The 10,366-nt window shown below is 41.6% G+C and overlaps 1 long non-coding RNA gene across 1 annotated transcript; it reads right to left on the bottom strand.

Moving 5' to 3' along the window:
* Window positions 1–2,499: 2,499 nt before the first annotated feature.
* On the bottom strand, window positions 2,500–9,651 carry LOC143930010 (uncharacterized). Its single transcript, XR_013262686.1, has 3 exons — window positions 9,507–9,651; window positions 3,070–3,182; window positions 2,500–2,977 (listed from the first exon to the last, which is right to left on the bottom strand). It is a non-coding gene; the product is annotated as an uncharacterized LOC143930010 (long non-coding RNA).
* Between the last annotated feature and the right edge of the window lie 715 nt (window positions 9,652–10,366).

Below are 10,366 nucleotides of genomic sequence, written 5' to 3'. Positions count from 1 at the left end.
GAACTCAGGCACTTTGAACTGCAGGTCTAGCAAAGTCTCTATTTCCACCCAGAGAATAGCCACTCACAGCTGGGCACTTCAAGGCTGAACAGATCTCTAGCCAGAGATCATGGCAGTCAGCACGTTGACTCAAACTTGAACAATCAACTAAGGGTGAACAGGAACCTTTTTCCACCGTACCTGGAACGTTTCCCGTCTCCTCAAAGGTACTGGAAAAGTGTGAATTCATCAATGTCCTTCTCAACACACTAACCAGGCACTTCTCAGGATGCCACTTGCCGGCCCTCCTCCGGAGAGTCCTCCCCCGGTCACTTCCACGAGCTGTGGTGTCCCTCCAAGCCGAGAGCACATCCGGACACCTTGAATCCTCCCTCAGTTACTGCGCCCCGGACCAGCAGGTTCCGAGACTCGGGAACGGACGGATCCCTACCCCAGACCAGGCAGGTCTATCAGGGGCCACTGACAGGAACATGTTGTGGGGTGTTGAACACCCCGAGACCGGGACCCCTCACAGGGCTACCCTGGTCCTGGAACCAGACCAGACCACAAGGGTCTCTTGAACAACTCCGAAAACCCTGAACACGTGACCCACACCTGTTTAAGCAAATACAGACATACAGTGGAGTTGAAGTAAAAAACTAAAATAAAAATAAAGATTTGTACCGATCATGAGCAGAAACTAGACATGTGCACTGCCACAAAATTTGTTTAGTTTCCGTTTTATTCGTGTTTTTTTTTTTTGGGGTAATTCATTACGATTGCAATTCGTAAAATTTAAAAAACAAAAAGTAAATTTAAAAAAAGAGCGAAAATTCGAAAATTCAAAAACCTGAAAATTTGAAAACCTGAAATAATAACTAATTAATAATAACTTAACTATTAAATTATAAGTATTGGAATTTCCTTTCTAACGTGGCTGTTAGTGAAGATAATGAATACAAATTTATCCGAAGTTACCAATTATCCAAAATAACGAATGCCGCATTTAAACAAATGGAAAGGAACAAATTAACCACTTCCCGACCGGCTAACGCCGATAAAATTGCACTGATTACTGTGTAAATGTGACTGGCAGGGAAGGGGCTAACACTAGGGGGCGATGCAGGGGTTAATTATGTTCCCTGGGAGTGATTCTAACTGTGGGGGGAGGGGACTCACAAGGGGAGGAGACCGATCGGTGTTCCTCTGTACAGGGAACACACCATCCGTCTCAGCTCCTCTGACAGGACGTGGATCTCTGTATGTAAACACGCAGATCCATGTCCTGTCAGAGGAGAGGAGAGCGATGGATCATCACCATTACTAGTAAAAAAAAATAATAATAAAAATGCCATAAAACTATCCCCTATTTTGTAGATGCTATAACTTTTATGCAAACCAATCAATATATACGTTTATTGTGATTTTTTTTACCAAAAATATGTAGAAGAATACATATCGCCCTAAACTGAGGAAATTTTTTTTTTTTTTTTTAAATGGGGATATTTATTATAGCAAAAAGTACAAAATGTTGTGTTTTTTTCAAAATCTATGGTCTTTTTTTTGTTTATAGCACCAAAAATAAAAACCTCAGAGGTGATCAAATACCACCAAAAGAAAGCTCTATTTGTGGGGAAAAAAGGACATCACTTTTGTTTGGGTCCTGCTGTGTTCCTGGGCAATCGCGAGTGCCTGGTGGACATCGCGGCCGCTGGGCACACGCACCAGTTCCCGAGGCGTCACCTAGACGGCCGGGAATGAGAGGACGTCATATGACGCCCACCCAGGATGGGAGATCCCATCTGCAGGCTTCATATTACTATGGGCGGATAGAAAATTTAAAAAAAATCATCAATTTTGAAATTCATTATGATTGCAATTAAATTTAAAAACAAAATTGGAGATTCAAAAAAAAAATGGAAATTCAGAAATTTAAAAAAAAAGAAAACATTTCGGAGATTCAAAATATAAGATTGAATTTTTTTTTTTTTAAATATGCCAATTTGGAAATTCGTTATAATTTCAATTTGTGAATTAGTAAATTAAAAAAATAAAATCTAAAATTCATAAAAAAAATGAAATGAAAAAAAAAATTTGGAGATTAAAAAAAAAATTTAAATTCAGAAATTAAAAAAAAAAGAAAAAATTTCGGAGATTCAAAAAATAAGATTGAATTTTTTTTTTTTAAATATGGCAATTTGGAAATTCGTTATAATTTTAATTTGTAAATTAGTAAATTAAAAAAATAAAATCTAAAATTCATAAAAAAAATGAAATGAAAAAAAAATTTGGAGATTAAAAAAAAAAATTTAATTCAGAAATTCAAAAAAAAAAAAAAAAGATATTTGGAGATTTAAAAAAAGATCGAAAATTAAAAAAAATCATCAATTTGGAAATTCGTTATGATTGAAATTTGTAAATTAAAAAAAAAAAAAAAAAATCGGTGATTCAACATTTCTGAGATTCAAAAAAAGATCAAAAAATTTTTAAAAAGATTGGCAATTTGGAAATTCGTTATGATTGCAATTCGTAAATTAAAAAAAAAAGTAAATAAATGGGGATGGGCAGTGAGCACGCTCTCAGCACAGAAAGCTCTGCTGCCTGTGGTCACACATGTGCGGTGTGAGGAGGACACAGAAGCTCACACTCCTTCCTGATGCACATTATATGGTCAGAAAGAGGCTAATAATTAATAAAAGCATTGAACAAGAAATATGACAGTTTCTACATAGACCTGGATTTCCTATTGCAGAAAATGATTAATAACATCTAGAATGGTGATGATGTGGATATTGGATGTGATCTTCCCGTATTACTCTGTATTGGGGGTGATCTGTGGTCTGTACAGAGTGTCTGTATGTTGGGAGGAATCTGTCAGATCTTCAGGGATCTCTTCTGACAAATCCAGTTGTGGTTGGATAGACAGTCATACTTATTATATCCAGAATCTGCTTCCATCCATACACAGTCTCCTGAATATTCCTCTGATATCTGTAATCTGGTAATAAATAACAATGAGGATTTATGAGTATTTATTGTTTTCTGGATGAACATCATTCATATTCTCAGTGTAGATGAAGAGTCACTTACAGGCCGGTATTATAGAGGTGACCGTCCACCCATCTCCATCCATCTCCATCTCTGTACAGACCAATCCAGAACTTTCCATATGTGTGTTGGGTGATGGATTTGTTTATAAACTCCTGGGAGAAGAGAACATCATCTGTCACCGTCCAACCACAGACATCGGACACACACATTGGCATCGCTCCCAGCTGTCCCCAATGTGGAGCAATGTCCTCATATTCTCATGGAGTCACACCCACACATTTGCTCATGTGAATCTGAAACCTGGGCAGTAACTTCAACAAATTGATCAGACATCCTGGCCATTTCTATTTCATCAAACAAAGCCAACGTACAGCTCTATGGGCTATGACTGTGATATGTGTTTATGAGCGGCTCTGAGTGTTGCAGCTGCATTTTTTTTTTTTTTTTTTTTTTTTTTTTTTAAAACATATTTTATTCAAAGAATGCTGAAAAGTACAGACAAACAGGAGTTTCCAACAACAGTTATAGTACATACACGGCTGAGTTACAGGGCAATAAGGTGTACAAAATATCAAAACTTTTTGAAAGTCCCTGGACCAGATCCACGTTGGAGAAAGCCCGAAATAGGAGCTCGTCCGGTGGATAAGCTGAATATACACTGATAGGTATGGTCCTGAACATGTTACTTTGAAAGGGAATGTCCCAGGGTTTTCCTGAGAGTCAAAGTACTCATAGTATATAGCGGTGGGTCAAGCCCTACGAGGATAAGGGGATAATGTGTGTATGGGGACAAGGCAAGGGAGACCTAGGAGGGGATCAACCTAGGATGGATAGGGTTATGTGTTGTTGGTGGTATGCGGTGTTCACGGGGGCTGAGATGTGTGAGTGCCTGTTCGGGGACTGTATGAAATAATATAATGGTGAGGGAGAAGGGCAGGGGAAAAAAGGTGAGAATGGGAAGGGGGGAATGAAGAGAGAGAAGAAGAGGGGGAAGAAAAAAAAAAAAAAAAAAAAAAAAAAAAAAAAAAAAAGGGGGGGGGGAGGGAAGTAAGGGTAAGAGGGGATCACGTCGAGGGGGAGGTGTCTCCCCCCTCCGTGACCCCCCCCCTGAAGCAGAGCAGCCGTCATGTAACATAGGTTTTTACCTTACTCTCGGTTATGACATAGTAAGTTTAGTATTGGAGAGGAAAAAAAGCCCCATAGGGTAAAGGCGGTAAGTTTATAAATCAAAGCCATCAATTGAAAACTTCAGAATAAGATGTGGTGGTCTGGAAGTGTTTCCAACAGGCCCATTTCGTGCTATATTTCGAGAGAGTGTCTTTGGAGATATGAATCAGCTCCTCCATTTCGGCCGTTTTGTTGATTCTGACGAACCATTGTTTGATGGAGGGGATTTTGGGGGACCCCCAATGAACAGGGATACACTGTTTTGCCGCATTGAGCATATGCATCGCCAGAGAGCCCTGATAGACTCGCCTAGATAAGGGTGAAAGGTGGAGAAGGCATTGTGATGGCGATGGTTCAATAGTATAGGTGGTAACTTGGGAGGTGATTCTACATACTTCTCTCCAGTAGTCCTGAATGAGGGCACAGGACCACCAAATATGCAATGGCGTACCTTTTTCCAGGAGACATCTCCAGCAGACGTCGGTGGCATTGGGGGCAAATTTGTGTACAATTGAGGGGGTGCGATACCATCTCGATTGAATTTTATAATTATTCTCCTGTGTGCTAACATTGGAAGAGCCTTTATGAATGATCTGGAAAATGGAGCTCCATTGTTCGTCGGATATTGGCTGGGAGAGGTCTTCCTCCCAGCGTTTGCATGCCAGGGTGGACCCGGGGAATTCCCCGTCCCATAACATATTGTGAGTGAGAGCTATTACGTGTCTCTGGGGGGTAGTTTGGGTGCAGAGTGTCTCAAAGGGTGAGAGAGGTCTGGAGCATAGGGAGTTTCTGTTCAAGGATTGTAGATAATGTGCAATTAAAAGGTAAGTCCAGGGGGGAATAGGTGGTCTAGCCACAGTGTTGGCCAGTGTTGGGGCGGGGATAAGTTTGCCCCTTTCGTACATATGGTAAGCTTGCAATCTGTCTTGTGGCCAGTGAGCTGATAAAAAGTCGGGGGACTTGCCGGGGGGGAAGTCTGGGTTGCATTTGAGTGGAGTTAGGGGCCCGGGGATCGAGGAGATTTTTGAGCGGGAGCACACTTGCTGAAAACATTTCAGAGTGGGGTGTAGTAGGGGGTGTAGGGTGGCGGAAGTGGGGATGTGGGTAGATCTTATCCAGGGTAGTGAAGCAAGTGGTATAGAAGAGAAAGAAGCCTCCAGCGGAACCCATTCTTTATAGGGGTCTTGAATGTTCCAATCCACTATCCTGGTCAGATGGACTGCTCTGTAATAATTAAGAATATCTGGGAAGCCTAGGCCTCCTAGATGTTTTGGGCGAGAAAGAGTTCTGAGGGAGATTCTAGGTTTTCGGTTACCCCATACAAACCTGGAGCAAATGCCGTTGTATGTTGCAAAAAAGGATTGGGGGACTTGTATGGGTATAGTTTGGAGGATATATAGTAAGCGGGGTAGGACGTTCATTTTAAGGACCGCGATCCTGCCAAACCAGGATAGATTTTGTTTGTTCCATCTCTCCAGATCCATCGTCAATGTCTGCAAGATGGGCAGATGATTTTTCGTGTACAGGTCTTGTAACTTGCGAGGAATTTGGGTGCCTAAGTACGTAATGGAATCTGGTTTCCAGCGTATCTGGAAATTCGACTCACATTGCGTTTGGAGGTGGTCTGTGCAGCTGCATTTTGATTGTCTCAGTGACAGCGCGGACAATTCCTATTGCGCTGCGCAACTCGCGCATGCGCAGTAGGGAACCGGGAAGTGAAGCCGATTCGCTTCACTTCCTGATTTCCTCACCTAGAATGGTGGCGGCAGCAGCCGAGACCCGAGCGATCGATCGGCCTCGGCTGCCGGCATCGCTGGAACCCGGGACAGGTGAGTGTCCATTTATTAAAAGTCAGCAGCTGTAGTATTTATAGCTGCTGGCTTTTAATATTTTTTTTGTAGGTGGAATCCCTCTTGAAGAATAAGGAGAGATCTGTGTAAACAAACCTCTCCCCATGCTTCCTAGTGTGGCTGTCACAGATCGTTTGTTCCCTTTTATAGGGAAAGACAATCAGTGACGTCACATGCCAGGCCACACCCCCTACATTAAAAAAAAACACATAACGTCATACATAACCCCTTCACTGGCCCCTAGTGGTTAAAGCGGGAGTCCACCGTGTTTTTTTTTTTTTTTTTAAAGCCAGCAGCTACAAATACTGCAGCTGCTGACTTTTAAATAGTGACACTTACCTGTCCAGCGCGCCCGCGATGTCGGCACCCGAAGCCGATCGCTCGCTCGGCTGCCGGGTCCCGCCGCCATCTTGGGTATGGGAATCAGGAAATGGAGCCTTTCGGCTTCATTTCCCGGTTCCCTACTGCGCATGCGCGAGCAGCGCGGCGCAATCCGGACGGTCCCCGCTGCCTCTGGGAGCTGTGTGTTTCCCAGCAGGCAGCGGGGCACTTGCGCAAAGGGGGCGGGCGCTTGCGGAACGGGGCGTAACGTACACCCCGTTCCGCAGAGAGCTAGCCCGGAAGTGGGTGCAGTTACCTGGATTATCCAGGTAACTGCACCCCCCTCCCCCCTGAAAGGTGCCGATTGTGGCGCCGGAGGGGGGGGGATTCCTAAGAGCGGAGGTCCATTTTAGGGTGGACCTCCGCTTTAACTCCTTCACTGCCAGTGTCATTTACACAGGAATCACTGCATGTAAATAGCACTGATTGCTGTATAAATGACAATGGTCCCAAAAATGTGTAAAAAATGTCCGATGTGTCCGCCATAATATCGCAGTCACAATAAAAATCGCTGATCATCACCATTACTAGTAAAAAAAAAATATTAATAAAAATGCTATAACACCATCCCCTATTTTGTAAATGCTATAACTTTTAATCGTTAATTGTGATTTTTTTAACCAAAAATATGTAGAAGAATACGTATCGGCCTAAACTGAGGAAAAAAAATGTTTTTTATATATTTTTTGGGGATATTTATTATAGCAAAAAGTAAAAAATATAGAATTTTTTACAAAATTGTCACTCTATTTTTGTTTATAGCGCAAAAAATAAAAACCGCAGGGGTGATCAAATACCACCAAAAGAAAGCTCTATTTGTGGGAAAAAAGGACGTCAATTTTGTTTCTGAGCCACGTCGCACGACCGCGCAATTTTCAATTAAATTGACGCAGTGCCGAATCGCAAAAAGGGGCCTGGTCCTTTGGCTGCAAATTGGTCCGGGGCTTAAGTGGTTAGCTGAGGTGCTGGAGGTGAGAATTTTTTACCCAGATTTTTGTATTACCATTTGTAATTCTGTATTAAAGTTCCTTTAGCTTAAAGAGGAAGTAAAAAGAAAACAAAGAGAACCGCGCAATCCCTAAAGATTAATATAGGGTATTGTGTCCCTCCAACCGAGAGACTAAAATTTCAAAAAAACAATAATAAACAAGTGCAGTGTCCCTGTGATATAGGGACAATCTATGTGGTTGAAAAACCACTGTATATAAAATGTGAACTTAGTGAGTATCAAAATAGTGTATTACATGTGCAAAAAGAGGAAGTAAACCCACTTAAACAAAAAAAAAAAAACACCGCCTGCAAGGCAAAGTCATAATGAGCTAGCTGCCACAACCCAGATATCCTCGTCTTCAGGGGGCAGTCCGGTTTATGATAATGGTGGTCTCTGAAGCGGATTCGACACGAGATCACCGTTACCTGCTGCTCACCCGTGCCCTCTGCCGCTTACCGGAGCCATCGTTACCGGCAGATGCGATCGGGTCCTTCACCTTGCTGGGTATGGAGATGAGTGAGGCTAAGATGGTCCCCACCTGTCTCCATACCATAGCAGGGATCTGCACAGATTCTGCACAGATTAAAGATCCAACAGAGTTCAGTTTTATGGAAGCAAGTGGCCAAAATAGAGGGGCACAGAATCTGCACAGTACCTGACTGAAGTGCACTGATAGTGGCTGGCTTTGTTAAAGCAGACACCCCCATGAGCCTACATGCCACATTTGATTCCTATATAAAGCTCCTGAAGCCCTGAAAGCACAGATACTGAGACGATCTAAGTCTATGGGTGAAGAAAACAGCGGGGAATTATACCAAAGCTGAAGTACAGATAAGCCTGTGCAACTGGGTGATCCCCGTAAGAGTATTACCAAAGTGGGAGCACTTTCACATAACCCCCCCCCGGTTATTTCTGCTGCACACGTGGAGGTGGTATATCTTGGTGGCTTTCTCCATGTATCCCTGGTTCTTCCAGAAAGAAAAGGTTTTTTCTTATATGTGGATTCTATGATAATATCATTTTTTGTAGAGTGATATATGGACTACATTTTTCTTATTTATTATAGACTTATTTTTTTGGACTAGTTGGATCGATTAGATTGATTCCCCATATGTTTATATAGTATATAGATTACACTGCTTGAATCTGAATGAGTTTTTTGCACATAAAATAATTAGACATATAAACAATTGATCAGCGCTGCTAAATCTGTATTTTTAGAGATTTATGTAGAATATATATACATATACACACATATATATATATATATATATATATATATATATATATATATATATATATATATATGTATGTGTGTGTGTGTGTGTGTGTATGTGTCATGTATTTTATATATGGTGTTATATGGACACATACAGTACAAGATTGACCAGGCCAGATTTCAGTTGATTGAGTGACTTGTCCAAGCCACCTCAATTACACAAATCAAAGGGGACTTGTTGACCAAAAGGTTGTTAAGGTGGTATCTGTTAATCTAATTGCGCATATTGAAGGAAACTTGTTGATGTTAATATGCAAGAATGCGAATTAGGGCAGTTTATGACTACAGCTGTTCACGGCTAGGGGTCATCTTCTGTCTCTCTGAAAAACACATGGAGATCAAAGCATTTAATGGAAAGCGCCAATCAAATTGCTCAGCCATTCAATGTGCTGGGGATATAAATGGCGGTCAGTCTTGCCTGGGTGTGTGATTATGAAGGCACAGGTCTAGGAGGCATGTCATAGTACTCTGTTGGATTTTGTCATCTGTTGCAAGACTTGTTCTGTGTTGGAAGGCAATAAAGTGCATCTCTCTGGAAGAATTGGGTGGCTGCGGATGAGTACTTATAATAACTACTAATCATCTACCCACTACGATATATTATATCACTACAGCTGTGATTCATACTCAAGGTGTGTCCAAGTTGCCTCCCAAAGTCTCGGTGGAAGTTGTGTTGCCCCTGTGTGAATGGACTCTTAAGCATATATTTGTACACTTATAATACAATTATATTATTTCTTTGTAAGCCACGCAAAATTCCTCTGTATGTGTCCATCCATCTCCCATCTATTACCATGTTATATCATACCTGCTGTTCCCGGTCCTCTATGACCAGTAGATCGGCTCCCATCCCTTCACACAATTCCCGACTCTCATTCCATGTTCTGTATTCTCCATCAGAGGAAATGTTATAACAGTTCTCTCTGTGCCACAACCAACCACTGGGGCAAAGTGTACACCCTATAAAAAAATATTTTCATTGCTTTTAAAATAAAATAAAAAATCATGTCCATAAACCTTGGCATCCAAACCCGGTTATCTTAGCCAAAAAACTTCAACTTAAAGTGATTGTAAAGTCTTGTTTTATTTCCAATAAAAATAACAAACATATTATATATATTTATATATATATATATATATATATATATATATATATATATATATATATATATATATATATATATATATATATATATATAATATACTTAGCTGCTCTGTTGCAGTGGATTTGCACAGAGCATATATGCTTATTAAGGCATAAATATATAGCTAACAATGATGAGGGAGTGTGTCAAAGAAAACTATCGTCTGAAAAAGGGGCATCCATCAAGCGTGCATGTCCAACATTATAATATTCACTCCATAATCTACTTTGGTTATTAAGTGAGGGAAGATGAAATTGAGGGTGACTGAGCTGTGTCAGGTCACCTTGAGGCTAGGTGACAGATGCACACCGTAGGGATCAGGAGTGCACCGCAAGGTTGTGGACCCTACGACGGACTGCTGCAGACGGGGGACAGATCCCACTGGGGTTAGAGCGTAATATTCCCTGGGGCGTGGAGTCTAAGAGCCAGCAGGTGTTCACCAGCGCCTCTAGTGGTGAGGATGGACTTGGCTGCAACTGGCTCCAGGTCGCGACCCCCAGGGTCCCCCAGCTCACACCCACAG

Source organism: Lithobates pipiens, unplaced genomic scaffold (genome assembly GCF_037356315.1).
Source record: "Lithobates pipiens isolate NorthernLeopardFrog02 unplaced genomic scaffold, aLitPip1_a1.2 Scaffold_25, whole genome shotgun sequence".
NCBI lineage: Eukaryota > Metazoa > Chordata > Amphibia > Anura > Ranidae > Lithobates > Lithobates pipiens.
Note: the sequence above shows the minus strand (reverse complement) of the source record. Positions and strands in the feature narration are given on the sequence as shown.